The sequence below is a fragment of the Equus asinus genome, chromosome 10, assembly GCF_041296235.1.
Source record: "Equus asinus isolate D_3611 breed Donkey chromosome 10, EquAss-T2T_v2, whole genome shotgun sequence".
NCBI lineage: Eukaryota > Metazoa > Chordata > Mammalia > Perissodactyla > Equidae > Equus > Equus asinus.
Window position 1 is genome coordinate 76,698,173 of NC_091799.1, and position 19,126 is coordinate 76,717,298.

Genomic DNA, 19,126 nt, shown 5'->3' on the forward strand with positions numbered 1-19,126 from the left:
CTGGGTGAACTTATCTTGGGAACTAATGCTGTTGGCCAAAAAGTAGATTTCATCCTGATTGGTTACTTATTGCATTCCTTGTAGATTATAACTTTAACGATTATGAAGTTGAAATTTTATGAACAATAAAGCTCATTTATATTTTTATGTCCAATATTTGATGCTTTCATAATCTTAGAAACTCTGTAAATAGACAAGTTTGGGCATGAAGTACCTGGAAGGGGGTGGGTGGAGGCACTAGTAACAAATGCTTTGTTATCATGTTAGCATCCACTTCCTTGCCTAGCGCTGCCTCCCCCAGTCTTCCTCGTTATGTTATCTCTATGTTTCCAGGATATCCTTGGTGATGCCAAATGTGGCTGGATGTGAATTGAGGGGGCAGGGGGATTTTTTTTGGCCTAAACTTTGCCAAGATCTAGCTGGGTGCCAGTAGAAGAAAAAAAAATTGCTTTCTAGAAGGAAGTGGTGTGGTTGGAAATATGTGGGAGGCTGTTAACAACATTTAGTTTCTTTCCTACCAATCGTGCCATCTCTGTTTCACAAGCTTTTCTTTTTCCAAGGCATTTCTGTGCTTCTATTCACAAATTTCATAGTATTGGACATTAGGAGAACTTAAAAATTGATTAAGTTCTGCAAGTGAAGAACAGCCACGTGATCTAAAGCATATAACCCCTTAAAGACAGAACGGTGAGGAAAATCCAGGTGTCTTCCATCCAACATAACTTTCTAGTGGCCCAGGGGGCCTGATACATGCCTTTTTTCTGACATCCTATACCCTATTTTGTAGATCTAGTAGGTTCCAGCCTGATCAGAAAAATGTTTTAAGACATTCTCCTCCTTTTCCAAACAAAAACATATAAACACTCTTGTTAGCCATTGAGGTGGTTTCTTCTCTGAGACCAACATTGTCCCGCCTCCTTCTCATTCTTTGAAAACATTCCCCCAAATTCCCCTTTTCTTGCTGCCATGAACTTGTTGACCTTCAGCTAGATTCCAGCTTCTCATCTATAATACAGATTAGACAGTGGTTTGGAAGTTGGAAAATGAATTCCGGTGGCATGGAATCCAGTCCTCTAGACTGCACAGTTTTGCTTAGGGCCTATTTTAGTTACATTCTGTTGTGTGTCGAAAAAGGATCAAGAGAAATCTGAAAGACAGCCCTGTTGCACACTGAACAGCTCACTGGGGCTGTTGCAGCCCTAGCAACTGTCCATAGCGAACCTGGCAGTTGCAGGAATGTGGGCTGTCTTGGAGCTCAGAGAGAAAGGAGCATGCCCCCCAGGTCTAGCCCACTTACCATATAATGTTCTGTGGACATGTCGGTTCCTTGTAATTCCACTCAATTGAAATATTCATCATTGGAAATCTTTAAACTTGGAATCATACCTTACTCTGTTTAAGGATCAAAGGAGGCATCATTTTAAGGCCTGATATTATTGAGAACGAACCTGATGTTGACATAGCTAGATCAGCTTCCCGGGAGGAGAGAAAACATCAGTTCTTTCAGTTTTACCCATGACGTCACCAACTGATGATGGAAGAAGCAGAAGCTGATTCTGTGGCTAGTTTCTGTTGGGAATGCTTTCAGACAGGCAGAAATTTTAGGAATTAAAGACAATTTCCAAATAAGAGGAAAATCCATATTGATAATTCTCCTAGACATACAGGGGTCCCAAGTAAACAGAAAATGAATTTTTCAAAGTGAATTTCAAACGAATTTAGTCAGAGTGAAGTCCCAGAATGGGATGGAAAGAAGAGTTATTGTAGAAGGATGAGATTCTTTTTTAAAAGAGTCTTGAGGGAGTAAAGGAATAGACCAGAATCCTGCTCTGACAGTCTAAAGAAGTTACGTGGTCCTTAGTTAATAATTCTTAAAAATTGACTGCATGTTGAAATGAAAATATTTTGAATGTATTAGGTTAAATAAAGTATATCTTTAAAGTTAATTTCACCTTTTTTTTCTTTTACTTTCTTTACTAGAAAATTTAAAATTGTACACATGGTTCACATTTATCGCTCACATTATATTTCCATTGGATGGTGCTGGGTTAGGCCCTGCAGAGCTGTCCTTCCCATTTAACCTTCTGTGCTTCAGCACACACATCCGTGAAAGGCATAGGAGATAAAGGTGACTGGCCAGAATGGGTCCTTGTGCACTTTGGTAATTTTTGCCTAATTTCTAAATTTGAATCCTTTCTCTGGTAGATGTTCAAGCATTGAGAAACTATTTGTTGTGAACAATTATTTTTATGTTTCCAAATCTGTTTCACATAATCTCTACCACTTTGGGTCCCACCACTTTAGCTAACTTGCAAATAATCTCTAAATATAGCTCATTACTTGGGACAGATAAATAGAGAGTGTGCCCCAATATGCTGAGAAACCCACGGGTGGAGAGTATAGGGCAAGGGTCACAGAATGAGTCAGGCCTGGGCTGGGATTAGCATCTCTGTGACTCACAGTCCCATTCTAACCACCAGACCATTCTCCTCTTGAGAAATACTGAGAGTAATGGCCCTTTTCCTACCAAGGTATCCAGGATTGCTGAATCAGTGTTTGTCAAGCTGATTAGTAAGTGATAAAAGCTGGGTGGGAGTGGTGAAATTGGTGGGTGTTAGCCCTCTGTGTTGTGCTGTCTATGTGTGAACTACTGTAGAGGATCCGTGACTGGTTTGGTCTAAGAGTGTAAGAAGGACCCACGGCTGTTATCTCTTTAGTGAAACATGGAGGAAATCCCACTGCAGAAGTGAAAATGTTACTTCCTACTTTTAACAATATTTTCAAAATGGAAACATTGTATTTGGAGAAATACTAAGAATTAAGCCTAATATAGCTTTTACAAGGCCGAAGCTTAGCACAATTGGGTGGGAGTTAGAAGAATTTGCATAGATTCCCTTGTATGCGAAAAGGTATTTGTGCAGGTGTGTTGTCACCTGACCAAGATAGCTGTGCCTGTGCTGAAGGCATTTTTAAGTTTTTGAAGAACATAGCTGACAGGACTTAGCTTTCTTCCTATAATACTTTATACACAACTTTCTTGTGGCAATGATCACAGTGTCTTCTAGTTATGTGTCAACATCCGTGTCTCCAGCTACTCTTTGAGTGTCTCAAGGGAAGGAACTGTGTGTTTTTCCTTATTTCTTTAATACTAAACAATGTCCACTCCACAGACAGCAGTTAATAAAGCTTTGATGTACTGAGTAGGTCTTAATTTATTTAGATATAGGAGGCAGAAGGAGGAAGAAAAGAACTCATGATCCACAGGAGCTTCTACTGAAAGAGATTAGTGAGTAGGGAATCTAACTTTATAATTTGAACTTTCAAACCACTTGCCTATTCTTTCAGCTGGAAAAGGGTGGAAAGAAGATGACTTTGGAAATTTGAATGTACAAATCCAAGCTTGTAATTTAGCTTGAGGTAGACAGCTGGGAACTAAAATGTTGTGGGTGAGAAACGAACAGGATTGAGGTGCTGAGGCTGGCATCCAGAAATGAGAGGAGAAGGGTCTCTGGGAGGTAGAGAAGCCGAGGGGATGGGATGGGGTAGATAAAAGAGGAACAAACCCTAGAGAAAGTATTCATGGCTGGAAATGGCTACTGAGTTTTTCAAACGGTGAGTCTAATATTTACTTTTAAGTTTTTGTATTGTACATACAACTTTGGACTATATTGTAGTCTCTGTTCATAACTCCCCCAAATTTAGTAAAAGTTTGCAGCACAGAATTTGGTGATTGGTGCTTTGGGATGAAGAAACTGGGACAGTGTCCAGCCAGGAATGGGAGTGTGACAACCTCACAAAGGCAGCCGTTACAGGAAGGAAGATCCAATATGGAACATAAAAACAGGGCATTGTGAAAATGTATACAAGAAATATACTCTATGTACTCTCTTCTTAAATTAAAGGATACATTCTTGTAATTCTGGGAAAGGAATGTTGTATCATGCTTAACAATTTTTCAAACAATTTTTCCCTAAATTGTTTTGGCAATTATGGCAGGCATTCGACGAGTGCTTGCTCTATGCCAAACACTGTTCTAAGTGCTTTGGATGCATTAAGTTGTTTAATCCACCAATAACCCCAGAGCCTCTGAGACTCAGAAAGATTAAATGACTTGCCCAACTCATATAATTCTCACAACAAGACTGACGCAGGAACTATTATATCCCCATTTTACAGATCAGAAATCTGAAACATGGAAGATGAGTTAACTTGCCTAGCTCACACAGCTACTAAATGGTGGAAGTGAGACTTGGACCCAGAGAGTTTAGCTAATAGTCTCCATATGTATTTTCAAAAGCATCATAAAACTTTACTGAGCTAAACACTATAAGAACTAGAGGTACAGAGATAAGTGAAAAGAAGTCATTCTTTCATAGTGCTCAAATTCCCAGTTGGAGAAGGGATGTGTGTGTGTGTGAATATGTACACACATAGGAGAAGCGAGGGGTGAAATAAGACATGGCTTATATCTCCAAGTTGCTCTTATTTTCATTATGGAAAAGAAATGAGGTTGAAAGCTTTCCTTGTGGGTTATACCCAACACCCGAATAAGCTTAGGGGATTTCCTAAGAGACCATTCATTATTCATTTATTTTAAAAATCCGACTTTTTAACTGGTCTGCTGATTTTGGGGGCAGACAATGGTGCAATTCAAAATTTGAGGGCTAGGTATCTACAGGGGATTCCTGTCTATCATAATGTTTAACCCCTCTCCACTGTGTGCTCCTCCTAAACTTGATCTCCACACAGGGCCACCACCCTGCTGACAGTGGGAAAATGTTCCAGTGGTATCAGAAGCTCTTATCCCAAGGGAATGACCTGCTGGAGATTGTGGCTGTTGACATAACTGAAATCTGCAGTCAGGCCCCACTTGAAGAAAAGTCATTTGTGGTTGAAATGAGGAATAGTGCTAGACATTGCAAAATTGTTATTTAGGTTTCAAAAGTAAGGGTGCTTGAAAAGTGCCTCATTATACAGTTACATGTTTGTTTATGGATCATGGTGAGATTTTTCTTTTTATGTTTTCTTATCTAATCTCTGTTGTCAAAGGTGTTTAAGCCCTTTTGGATGAAGACATCTATGTTTCATTTTAAATGAAATATAATGATAACAATTATATGGTGTGATTCTATCTTCCTTCACTCTCTTTATGTGTCATTAGAATTGGATTTCCATTAGGAGTTGCAACTAGCAATGGCTTAGATAAATAGGAATTTATTTGTGTTTTACACACACACACAAATCTGGGGGAAGATAATCCAGGGATGCCAAAGGCATCATCCCAGGCTGATTCTATCTTTCCATTCCCCTTACCAAAGATGTAAGATTTTGACCTCTTGCTGCCAACTCATGGTCACAGGATGGCTGCTGTACTTCCAGATTCATATACACGTTCCAGGCATATGAAAATAAAGTATGAAGGGACAAAGGGCAACGTTAGCTAAGTCTCTATCCTAAAAGACCTTCCCTAAAGCTGCGCTCAGCAATTTCTGTTTATATTTCATTGTCTGGATCTCACATGGCTACCTCTAGTGCATGCATACTGCATCCTGAATAAAATTGGGATTCTCTTAGTAAGGAAGAAGGAGCCTCTGTATTGGGCAGGCCATCGGCAGTGTTTGTATTCTCTCACTCTTCCTCCTCAAACTTCAAATGTTTGTAGAATTGTAGAATATTTATAGTTACAAAAATCTTAGAGATTATGCATCGTTGCCTTCTCATTTTACAGATAAGGGCACTGAAGACCAGAAATATTAATTGCGTTTTGCATTTAGAGTCAGGGAAGGGAGAAATGGGAAACTTAATTCTTATTTCACTCATAGTAGGTATTACATCTGATATTTTATTGTATATGCCAGAGTGTAAATTGCTTGAATTACTTGAGTGTATTGTATAGTGGATTTATTCCTGGAATTTATTGTATTTTATATTTATTGTATTTATTACTTGAATTGATTGTATATTGTATTTATTTCTTTGTGCATTCATTTATTTTTTATGTTGTGTTATATTTATTCATTTCGTATTGCATTATTTATTGTATACTGTATTTATTACTTAAATTGATTGCATTTTACATAAAATATATGTATTTTGCATTTATTATATATTATACTACTTCAATTTATTTTATAATGCTTTATTGTATATGTTAGAATATAAATATCTTAAATGAAGAACTGTGAAATTTATCTTTGAATCTCTCTCAATAAATACCAAAAAATTCACCGGAGAGATCTCTTTAAATATTATTTGAGTTTATTATGTCATGAATATCATTAACGAAATGTCAAAGGGAAGAAGGAAGGAACTTTTATCTAAAAAGAATCATTTCAAAAAGTAGAAGAAACATAGTGGTACCAAAAATATTAATCAGAAAACACACTTCAATATGTGGGAGTGTATTTCTTGTGGAACTGAGGCTTCATTTGTACCACACACTGCTTCATGAAAACCCTGATGATGGGAGGGAGAAGTGAAGAGGAAAGATGCATATGACACTGATGTCCTTTGAGAAGTCTTTGCTGCTTTAGACCACTGGTTGGGTGCCATTGTGGTGGATGTGTGTGTTGAACCAACGTCTTCCAGATCTTGTATCTTGTTTATTCTCCAGCTTTCCTAATCCTATTAGTCTCAGAGTTTTCTTTCTTTTCTTTTTTTCTTTTAGCAGTAAGGAGGACTAAAAACTTCCCCCACAGCAACAATTGTCCCAACTTTCCTTTCCAAAAACTAGTTTAGTTTGAAAATGTTCCATTAGGCTGATTTTGTTCCGGATCTTCACTTTTCGTGTCTCTTTTTCCTAGGGGTACTTTCCAATGTGCGTCATGGGAACTCAGGTTTGTAGATCAGAATCCCTTAAAAGGGCCTCTTTATTTGATTTCCCAATTTCTCTACAACCATTTTGCACAAGCTCGGGGGTCACACATTCTAGATGTTTCTCAAAACATCACTGATCATGAACACACATATTGGATTGTTAGCATTGATTTTATGCTACCTGCACTTAAAGCTTCTTAGGTAGAATAAGACTGTGCTTTTTATTAATTAGGTCATGTTGGAAGGCATCTTTCAGTGAAGTAATGAAGTTTCCTTCTTCCTTTAGGGGACAAGTATGTGTCTTTCTCTTCATACATAAAAGTGTTTTAGTATTCCAACACTATAGAAATAAGAGTTTGGTAAAGCATTTCTTTGAGAATTGCCAAAGGTGAGTCATCAAAAGAGAACCTGAGGAAGTTAAGAGTTACCACCCTGGGTCAGGCTGGGCTGAACCAGCTGGATTCAAGATGTGTCAATTATCTCCAATTTTTGAGTGAGCTAAGATTTGGGAGCACCCTCTAATGGAAAAGGATATTTGCTGGGCATCCCAAAGGGGAAAGTGGGCTTCAAAATAAGGAGAGACTTGGTGAATAGACAGACTGAGGCATGATAGCATCTACCACCCAGGCTATGTAACACCAGCTGGGAGCAGTAGGCAAAACAGCGTAAGTTTCCTAAAAGGTATAATCAGCCAACACCTGCTGTGCTTGTGCTTCAGACAATAAGTGTGATCAGGTACTCCAGGGGTCCAGTAATAGTGATCTTCAAGGGAGACAAAAAAGATCATTGTAGAGTAGTCAGAGTTCAGAGGATATTTGGGAGTAGAAGTGAGAATAGAATTTGCAAAGGCAAAGTAGATAGGAGTCAGAAATAATGATCTTGGAGGTGTTAGGAAACAGAATTTCAGAGGCACTGAGGCCCCAACTGGAGCTGGAAAAATGCCTTTCTTTAGCTCACAGAACAATTATGTTTCATGAATGGATCTCTTCTTATGTCCTTGTGCTTTATTCTTTCTCTCTTCTTCTACCACACAGTTAATTTATTAGTAAAAATTCCTTTGAAATCTTATCTCTGAAGAAATCAAGATGCATATGCATTCAGGATGATATGTGGCGGGGGTGTGTGGGCTTGTGTTTATGGATTTGTGTTTAGAAATAGGAGTGGAGCAGTGTCAGTGGGCCAGGAAGAAAAGGGGAAGGCAGGAAAATAATTTGAAATTCAGGACAAAGAGAGAAAGAATCAATACCAACTTTCCTGTAGTGGCCAGAATATCATTTTGTTTAAAAAAAATTACATTCCTCCGTTGGACAGCTTTGATTCTTAGAAAGATTCTCTTAGGTTATCTCTACCCGTTGAGTTAAGTTTTGCCTCCAGGAACAGTAAAAAAATAAATGAACTTTTTAGCAGGACAATTTTTCATACTCAGAGTTAAGAGTATATTTGCCATAATTCTAAGGGACCAAAGAATGTGTTCACATTCCAAAAACATCTATAGAAAAAATTATTGATGTTATTAATATGCGTACACTTAATAATTTTATTAATTACATCACCTGCGGCAAACATTTCCAAACAATGCCTTTCAAATGATCTCAGGATTATGTATCAGCTTAATAGTATGTTCATGAACAGTTGTTAGTCCTGTTGAATTTCTCTTTTCTAGTTTTGAAACTCAAGGGATGGAGCAGCTTTCAATGGCAGTATCTGCAGTTCTAAGTGCTTAGAGGCTCTTGGTATTTAACCTCCAAGATTTTGCTTTATTTCAGGTGTCCTCTTCCAGGAAGGACTCTTCCACTCAAGGGTGGAGTGGAGATTGGAAGCTAAGCTCAACCCACACAGGGACTAGACCAACAGACCATAATAAAAATGAAAAGGAAATATTTACCTCTTTGGGCAGTGGATACACACAGCATGCACGCACACACCCGTGCACAAACACACTACTCTATGGCTCTAACCTCACTCCCCAGCAGCAAGAAGGCCTTACCCATATCGTTTTAGGGGGCTCAACTTTTTGGCCTATTGGTAGAGGTCTCTGAGCTTCCACATTGCCTTCTTTTTGTATCTGCCAACTGAATGAGGATGAGAGTTGAAGTGGCTTTGAAAATAATTCTTATTCATTATTAATTTTTAAAACACTATTCTTCCCCATCCAGGTATGATGCAGGCAACTTAATTTCAAATATTGCAGCCTAGAACAGTGTGATATTATACTTTCTAGTTAGCTAGTGCCTTTGACTTTTGGGCTAGTCAGTTGCCCTAATGGAGCTTCCACATCTGATGGGTGGACAGCAAGCATTGTCAGAAAAGCCACCCTCCAAAGTTGGCTACCATGGGTGCTTCAGCTCTTCATACCTTGATCAACAGCAGAGGTCTTGTTAGCATGGAGAGTGTCAGATATATTTTTTTATTTGGTGAAATTTTGGGCCTGGTAGCATGATAGATACTAGAAATGGACTCACATTGACAAGATATTCAAGACACGAAGAGTGGCTAAAATATTTTCAAAGATGCTTTCCATTTTTGCATAAACAAGTTCTAAGAGATAGTGAATTCTATAGCCTATTCTTTAAGGATGGTGCTCCAGGCTTAATCTCTAAACAATCCTATGTTAAGCCATTATGGAGGAGGATTTCTGGATGGTTAACACCAATGCCAGAGTTCCAGAATCCTCCTTTTGGAGTGTTATGTCCACCTCACAGAAACCTTTCTTGGAAGATGATGGTTTGACACCAAGAAGGACAGAGAGCTAGAACTTCAAGCTAACAGAGAAGTTTGCATCAACTGTTTTGTTCTTGCTCACTAATGAAGTTAGTCAGTCAACATGGTGGCAGAATTGAGCATGAGACTTGCTTTCATTATCACCTGGTAAGAGGCTGTAGAAGAGTAGCTAATACATGTGACTTCCAACATTTTCAGCAATTGACATTATCAACCAAAAATGAATCTGAGATATGTGCATAATAAAAATGGCTTGAGTCAATTTGCCGCACACTACAAATAATTTTTTTTCGATGTCCTAAATCACTATAACTCCTTATTTTCAATGTCTTCGGCAGATTGAGAGAGCACAAACAGCTTCTTGTAGTCACTTGGGAATTTTCTGAAAACTCAGGTTGCTATGGGCAACCAAAGGACGAAGGGTTGAGAGGTAAGAGGGAAAGCACTTTGGGTCAGCTGTGGCTGTCCCCTGCCTGGCCAATGTGATGATCTTTCCTGAAGGGCATGTGGGGACGGGGAACCAAAGCTCTTACTCCCAGCGAAGGCCTGCTCCATGTGGTAAATATCTCAAGTGAGGGATTTTTATGTCCCTTTGATTAGCTGCACGGGTCAAGGGCAAGAGTGAAGCCTGCATCATTTCCCTACCTCTTTTGCTTGGCGAGGCAACGTGTGTGGTCCTCTGGGCAGAGGCTTTGGTAAGAGTAGGGATAGTGGATTGAATTCTCCCAGCTGGATGGAGATGCACACTGGATGGAGACGCAAAGGGGATGCTCTGGGACAGATCAGTGACTCTGTGGCTATGTTTTCTTGTTACTCCTTTGCAGCAGGCGGCTCCTCTCTTAGAGGGACTTTGAGATAGTCATATCACTGACACAAACTGAGTAAACACAAACGATTTTTTCCCCTTTTGAGTCTGCTATATCTTCAGTTATTGGTGATGTCATGTGACAAGTTGCTTACCAAGTGCCTTTTGGGCTTTTGTCTCAAAAAGGAAGATGAGTATCCCAAGGTACTAGGACAAAGAGCTTTTGCTTTAGGAGAATCGAGGTTAAAGGCAGTGGTTAAATATCTCTGAAGCTAGGTGTGTGGCCTGGTTTTGCCTCTCATCCTCCCTCTGTTGGCATTTTCTTGGCAGCCATACCTGGAGCCTCTGGTTAGCAGTAGGAAGAGGGTCAAGGCCATTGCCACCAGGAGGCAGATACATCACCCTGGTGAGGAGCTAGTCATTTAATTGGTCTGTGCCAGGGACCACGCAAAGAGAGACACTAAGTTTTCTGGAAAAAGCCCATGATGTCTGGGAAACTAGAAACTCAGACATCAAAACTTTAAAAGTTTTATCTTTACAGCTATCCACAATTTATAATCCAGGTCAATTTATGTGGGTGACACAAGTTTCTTTGAAGATAAAAGCAGAGTTCGGTATGCGCACTTATCAGGGGCTGTTAAAACATGTTCAGGGTTTGGGTGTGTAAGTTCTTGAAATTAGCACGTCCCCTGTACCTGCCCAATCCGGTCATGAGTGGCTCTGTCGATTGCATCTGGAGCTATTTTTGGAGTTGGACTAGATTTGAAGACAGATATGGGTGGCTTGGTAATCATCATTTCTCTAATGGCAGTGACATTTTAATTTTATCTGTTGTAAAATCACCGCCAGTTGCCTTTTTCAGTTGTAAAATAACGTATGTGATTGTGATATATTTTCTTGTGTTTCCTTCTCCTTAATCCTGCCCCTGTGGGTGTGTGTCTTGAGCAGCTTTTCACTGTGTGTGTAAGCACATGTGTGTCTGGGGACGCCGGGTAACTGCAGTATAGCTCGGCAGCGTTTCAACCAAGTAGTGCTTTTGCTGTGAAAAGATGGCAGCAATTTGAAGTTGTTATCATCTGGCTGGTGCTGAAGGGAGAAAACCACTTTCTTTTAAGTGCTGGCATCAACAGAAAAGGAAGGAGCTGAATAAGCAAGAGTGAGAGGGAAGAGCTTGATTTTTACCTTCTATTGAATAAATGTGGCTGATCATTGATGCATCGAGATGGGCAAGAGGATTAGAAGGCAAAGTCAATTTCGTCTCTAGGTGACCTGCTGTGACGTATCCTGTACATTTCTAGGTCTGGAGCAATTAGTTAATTCATTCTTTCATTCCACAGATATTTGTTTTTGTATCAGCAGATATTTATTAGGTTCTGCGGTTACTGTAATAAGCAGGATCAAGCGCTAGACCTCATGGAGTGTGCTGGGGAGAGAGAAAGCAAACAAATAAACATAGGAACATAAAATATAATTTCAAGTACAGTGGGAGATAGGGGTGGGAGAAAAGTGATTAGAAATCTGTATGAAGTGCAAGAGGCAACCCAAGGAAAACCTGGGGGAGGGAGACAGTGTGGAGGCCAGGAAACCAGAGAGAGGGACGGGCTCGATCTTTGACTTTGATCTCTGCTGCCTAGGAAACCCGGTAAGGATTTGCGCATGGAAGTGATGTCATCTGATTTATGGCTTTAAAAGCTCACTCAGGGCATCATCTCATGTATATTTTACTGGCTGCATATCAGTTCTAGCAGAAAATCATTTTATTCTCAAAACAATGAATGGTCTCCTGATACTTTTCTTAAAACTATAATAACCCTAGGATTCCAGAACTGCAAGTTGATAACATCTTCCTTTGACTGGGACTTGGGAAAGGAGCAATCAGAGCAGTTTTGAAGTATATTAACCTAATAGTTTATAGCTTACAGAAAACTGATAATTAAAATAAAATGCCAAGAAAGCAATTATTCTTGATTGATTTGCTTGCTGGGTACCTGCTTTCTGTGGTCAGACTTTGCAGTCGTACCAGGAATTTGTGGGTTATTCGGCTGTTTATCAGATATCCGAAGCAGTTCAGTGCAGTGAGTCAGAGCGGGGCCCAGTGGAGGGCTGACGGTTTGGAACCATCTCTGCCACTACTAACTAGCTACCTAACCACAGCAGGCCCCTGAATTCCTGAGAATGATGCAGAATATAAGTATCGCCCTCATGGGGTTATGTGAGGATTAAATGAGATAACACATAAGCATCGTTCCTGACGTACCTTAGCACTCAGTGAAAGTTAGCTGGATATTACTATTATTTTTTTTTTTAAGGAAAATTAGCCCTGAGCTGCCATCCTCTGCCAATCCTCCTTCTTTTGCTGAGGGAGATTGGTCCTAAGCTAACACCTGTGCCCATCTCCCTCTACTTTATATGTGGGATGCCTGCCACAGCATGGCTCGATAAGCAGTGTGTTGGTCCATGCCCGGGATCTGAACCAGCACCCCTGGGGGGGACCGAAGCAGCGTGCATGAACTTAACTGCTATGCCACCAGGCTGGCCCCTAGCTGGCTATTATTAATTATTTTTGCTAAAGAAATTCTAGCCATGGAAGATTTTTAAATTTCACATATGATAAATCATATAGTTAGCTTATTTTATATAATTTAGAAGGCTGAATGGGTAGAATTATGAGTCTAGAATGCGGTGTTGTGGGAGGTAGCACCTGTTATGGGGGTGACATTATGTATCATATATAAATCCCATATATAAGTATATATAAATACAGTATATTATATGTAATGTATAAATATAATCTATATTACATAAAGTGCCCTAAATAAGAGGCAAACTCCAGGGGGCTGGCATTCCCCCAAGTCAGGGGTGGGTTTTACGGTTTGAAGGTGGCAGGAAGGGATTTGTGATGGGTGAGGGTTAGAAGTGGGAGGCCAGGAAAAAGGAGCTGAATCACAGAAAAGCTGCCAATGAAATGAATAGGTTGGGGATGGATGGAGAGAAAAGCTAAGGCTGCTGGGAGGATGGTCCTGTTTTGGACTTTGATTTTTTGATGCTATCACCACAGCCTTTCTTTAGTATCATTTTCAACTGAGTTCACTAAAAAGGACATTTTAGAATGTGAAACTTTAGGGGCCAGCCCCATGGCCTAGTAGTTAAGTTGGCGCACTCCTCTTTGGTGGCCCAGAGTTTCGACGGTTCGGATCCTGGGCATGGAAGTGGCACCGCTCATCAAGCCATGTTGAAGCGGCATCCCACATGCCACAACTAGAAGGGCCCAAAACTAAAAATACACAACTGTGTGCTGGGGAGTTTTTGGGAGAAAAAGGAAAAATAAAATCTTTAAAAATAAAAATAAATAAATAAAATAAAATGTGAAATTTTAAATGTGAGATTTAAAAATGTAAGTCCCTGGGAAACAGGATTGTCCTACAATGTTTTGTTTTATGTCAAATTTGTCAAATACACTTATTCTACAAAATATGTAAATACTTGTTTATAACCATATATGTGTACTTTGGCGTACTGCTTGCTTTTGAAAATGCCTGTGATTTAAATAACTGCTTTAAAATAGGTTTTAGCTTATATTTATCATTGGTCTTAACCAATAGCATAAAATCTTTTTTCCTAGAGGCTGCAATTCTCTTCTTCATCCAAGATACATAACATTTAAAATAATTCAATTTATAAATAGAAACAATAATTCTGGAAACATCCCTCCTTGAAAGTGATGAAAACTTTTTCGTGGGTTTCTGTTACATATTCCCAGCAGTGTGCTGCTGCTCTGAAGTCACGCTTAGATCAAGAACCCAAATGTCTTGGCCATTTGTAAATCTTGGAATCCTTTTATCATGGATCAGGGAAAACCTCCACTTTGTGAGTGAATTCAATATATCATTTTCTTTCTTATATTTCCCTTTCTCCTCACTCTTTCCTTTTTTTCTTTTTTTGTCTTTTTGATGACTCACTGCAGGGGAGTTGATTTCTCCAGAAACCTAGGGGAGCTGTGAGCCTGGGCTGTGTGGTGGAACCCCCATGATGAACACCTCCTGGTGCCTGAACGGGAACGAGCTGAATGGCTCAGATGATGCTCTGGATGTCCTCATCATCCAAGGGATCCTTGTCAAGGCCTTCAGCAACCACTCTGTGGGACGGTACCAGTGTGTGACTGTGGCCAGCGTGCCAGCCACCATGACACTAACCAGGGATTGAGGAAGACTCGGGAGTCTTGAAGAATGCGTCGGACAACCCTTATCTCAAACTTCTTTTGAGTCCTCACCTACCTTTCTCAGACTTTCAATAACCAAGTGCAGCTCTCAGCACTGTGTGCTTGGACTTAAGCCTAGTTTCCAGGATGGTGCAGATACTTCCATGGTGAGTTTAATTCACACAGTGAGATATTTCCATAGCAAGTTCAATCAAATCCTCAATCTAGCCACCAGCTGGTTGTTTCTCTCTTGCTGCTCCATCCTGTTGCCCACTCCCCTCATTTCTCACTGTTTCTCATCTCTTTTCCCATGGGAATGTACATTTTGTGATTAAGAAAGGAAATTTTTGAAAAAGGCAGGTCCTCACTGTGCACAGGGATCCAGTCTGTGATGTGATGACATGAGCTTACGTCACTCTGTGACACTTGTTCTAAATCACATGCCCTCTTTTTAGACTCCTGCACTGCTTCTAATTTTTAAGGACAGTGACCCTAATTGACACGGACTTTCAATGACAAGTAATATTTTATACAGAAATGGAACTGAATAAAGCAAGATAAGGCTTATGGGAAGATAGTGAAACAAAATAGTGCTAAATGGAATTGGCATCATGTTTATGCTTCGATTGCTTTTTCAATGAAGTGGTTAAGAATTCTATTTCGACCTAGTGGAGGAAGGAGTGGACGGTAGGAGGAAATATTAGAAAGGTAATTTGGGAGAATTTGTTGCTGAATAACTATAAGATTGAGTTAATCATTGTATGGTTTATAATAGGAAAGTAATTACTCTAGACTGTTTTTGACATTTAAAAAAAGATCCCCTAAATCCAATTGCATCAATGAATTAATCTGCTGGTCAGTGTTTATTCATTACTCATTCTGTGCTCAGAACTACAGTAAGGACTATCAGGAATGTAGTCTATTGCCCGAGATCTCTAACACAGTTATAAGAAGAGAGACTGAAAACATTAATAAAGCTAGAAAAATCAAAATAATTCTAATTATCCCTATGAGAATATTGCTGTAGGATGGCAAAGTAAATCAACCATAGGCAGGCAAATATCAAAACTCCACTTCTATGACTTCATGGGTATTTGAGAAGGACAGATTTTGACATCTTACACTATCACTGAATATTTCTTTTGCAGATGAATATTTAGATAAGGAGAAAGAGTTTGTGGCGTTTCCTTTTGAATTCATCAGCTGTGGTGTTAGGATGGTATGGTTATTAAGGAATATGTAATGTACCTCGGATTTACGTGACAGGGCAGTTAAAATATAATTTGTGTGATGAATATTTTAGAAGCATTTAATTGCATCTGAAGCACCTCTTCAGGGGGCCAGGATATCACATAAAATGCTCACAGGCACCACCTCCGCATTTCCTTCGGTACAAAGATCTGTGGGTGGAGAAAGAAAGGAGGGAGGGCCACCAGCAACCTTGGGTGAGGCCGCAAACGGCAGATCTTTCAGTTTGCAATGTTGGCACTGCCCTCTAAAATCTATAGCTTAATTTTGATAAAGCAAAATAAATATAAGCAAACCTCCAAGCAAATGAATATATCTCCAGAGGCAGGATAGGGTAGAGAAGATAAAATGGGCTTTGGAATTCTGACAGCACTAGGTTAGAATCTGCCCTTACCACTTAGGAGCTTTGTGAGATTGAGCAGACTGTTGATATGTCTGCTTTCCCTCACTATGCGTCCCTTGAAAGTGGAGATTTTGTCTTTTAAAAAAAGTTTTTATGATTACAAATATAATCAACGTTCATGGTAAAAAAAAATGGAAGAACAAATTGGAAAGTAAGAGTCATCCTTTATCCAAATATTATAACCCTTAACATTTTATGACATATCTTTCCAGATTTTCCCATTTGTGTATATATATTTAATCAAAATTGTTATTATTTAGTGACCATGTTTTATTGGTTCTTTTTATCCCTAGTGCCTGGTATATAGAGATGTTTAATAAATGTATGTTAAATAAATAAATGGCCTTGAACTTCTTGGTTCTCAGATCCTTCCCCAAAAAGATGAGAACAATAACAGCAACTACAGTGTCCAGAGTTCTGAGGGTGGAATGAGATGATGGATGTGTACTGCTCATTCATTGCTTGGCGCACAACAGACACTCTGTAATTAGAAGCCACTATTGCTATTATTTTATTTCTCATTGAAAAGAGAGAGATACGCTAAATAGTTTGGTTCAGAGGATCTGAAATCATTCATGGTAGCCTTTACTTACAGTTTGGAGACAGGTAGTAAGCCTAATACAATGTGTTTGGAATGCCAGAGCATGGGAATGGACCGTGAATCCTAAAGCAGGGATGGTATTGTATTGGCAAAACCAGTTGCTGAAGGTAGGGAGAGAGAAAAAGAAAGTCGATAGCAGAGTGTTCTGCTCTGAGTGTGGTGACTTTTATCTCAAGCTGTTTAATAAGATACAACTTGGCCTCTGATACCAGCAGGTCCATGACTCAACTCCCTGATGTTAAGGATCTCAGGCCTCCTTTCTTTCTTGTGGGTCCTTTTTTTAGACCTGGGTTGTGTGGGTGGAGGTGGGGCATAGAAAATGCCTTTAGCGGAGCCACGGACAAGGATTCCTGGGCTTTTGAGCCTCCCTTCCTAGTTGGTGCTCCTAGGATTGGAGCTGTAGCTGGGGCGCTGACTTGCAAATGCTGTAGAGGAGGAAGGACCCTAGAAATCACCCAGCCCAGTCACTTTGCTTTACACATAGGGGACTAAGGTCAAAAGAGATTATGTGAACTTCTCAATTAGCTTCACACAGCAGATTGTGGCACAATCAGGCTTAGAACCAAAGGTTCCTATGAGGCAGCAAAATGTGGAAGAAGGAACACAGTTTGGAGGCACGCTGCTTTAGTTTGAATCCTGGTTCTGCTGCTTATGGGTCCTGAGAGGCTACTGAATCTCTGAACTTCCTTTTCATCTAAAAACCAGAATGAAATACCTAGTTGTATTAGTTTCCGAGGGCTGCTATAACAAATTACCACAAACTTGGTGCCTTAAAACAACAGAAATTATTGTTTCACAATTCTGGAGGCCAGAAGTCCAAAGTCATGGTGTCAGTGGGGCCATGCTCCCTCTGAAGGCTTCAGAGAAGGATCGTTCCTTGCCTCTTTGTAGCTTCTGGTGGCTTCCGGCAGTCCTTGGGGTTCATTGGCATATAGGAGCTACATCACCCAATCTCTACTCTGTTGTCACATGGTCTTCCCAGAGTATGTCAGTGTCTGTGTCTGTATCCTCATATGGCCTTCCTATAAGGATGTTAGCCATTGGAATCAGAGTCCACCCTAATCCGGGATGCCCTCATCCTAACTGATTACATCTGCGAAGACTCTATTTCCAAACAAAGTCACATTCTGAAGATGTGGGTAGACCTGAAACTTTGTAGGGATACTATCGAATCCAGTACACTAGTGTACAGAACCATTGCAAGGACTAAATAATATATCTTCTGTAAATTACTTAGCCTGGTTGCTGGTACATAGCAGATGCTCAATGAATGTTAGTTCTCTTCCGTCCTTTCCAGCCCCCAGCCCTGTGGCCTCCCCACTTGGCCGCTGAACTCCTCCAGATCTGAACTTATTCTGTTTCCACCCAGTCAGCATCTTCATCCTTCTGCAACTGTTCTGGTATGTTCCTGGCCTACTTCACTGGCTCGTTGTAATTGTTTTGTATCAGTCCTTCCATTCAGATTCTGCTTGTTTGCAGCTTTCCCCGTTTCAGTTTTCAAGAAGCTTTACTGTAAACATACTCGCCGAAAAATGACAAAAAACCTCAGAATACAGAATCAGCAAAAGGACTGCTTTTTACTTATTTAATTAGCAAAAACAAAGAAATATATCCAATTTTGACAAGATTACAGTGAGAACGTGAACTAATAAAACCTTTGTTGGGGCTCAGTAAACTGCCATAACCTTTTCCAAAAATCAATAAAAATATTATACCTTTGCTTTATTAATCCCAGACCTGGGAATCTGTGCCTGAGTAATAATTCATAATATAGAAAACACCACAGATAGTCATCAGAACATGATTTATAATAGAAAACATGAGAAACAACATAAATGTCTAACAAAAGGGCTAATTTAGGTAAACCATAGTTTTCCCATTTGGAGGAACATTATATAATTATTAAAATAAATGAAAATATGAAAACCTCTGTGACGTATTAAGTGAAAAGGAGATTAATAGTTACAGATTCATACCTAATTGTCATAAGCACATGGAGTAATGCCAAAATGATCTAAACATTTGTCCATGTTCTAAATTTCTTATAATTTAAAAATATTTCTTTATAATTTTAAGTAGGAAACTGATGATGTAAGGAGATAAGCCATAGAGGTGGGTGACTGATTAGGAGTGAGAGATTCGGTGGATGTCCCAGCTCATCGGTTGTGATGCCTGTGGCACTACTGTTGACATTAGATGGAGGCAAGGGCCATTTCTCAAACAGAGGACAAAGAGTGTCATGGGAAGAGTGGCCAGTCAGGGGATTCCTACCTGCATTGTCAGGGAACCGGACTCATGAATTCTGGGGCCAGTGACTATCTCCTGACCGTACAT

At 39.7% G+C, this 19,126-nt stretch overlaps 1 long non-coding RNA gene across 3 annotated transcripts in view; it reads left to right on the forward strand.

Moving 5' to 3' along the window:
• Window positions 1-16,892, forward strand: part of LOC123289611 (uncharacterized) — a 38,027-nt gene extending 21,135 nt beyond the window's left edge. For all 3 annotated transcript variants that reach the window (XR_011506490.1, XR_011506489.1, XR_006533677.2), the window contains one exon: window positions 14,307-16,892. This is a non-coding gene — a long non-coding RNA (uncharacterized lncRNA). The remainder of the gene's footprint in view (window positions 1-14,306) is intronic.
• Window positions 16,893-19,126: the final 2,234 nt, after the last annotated feature.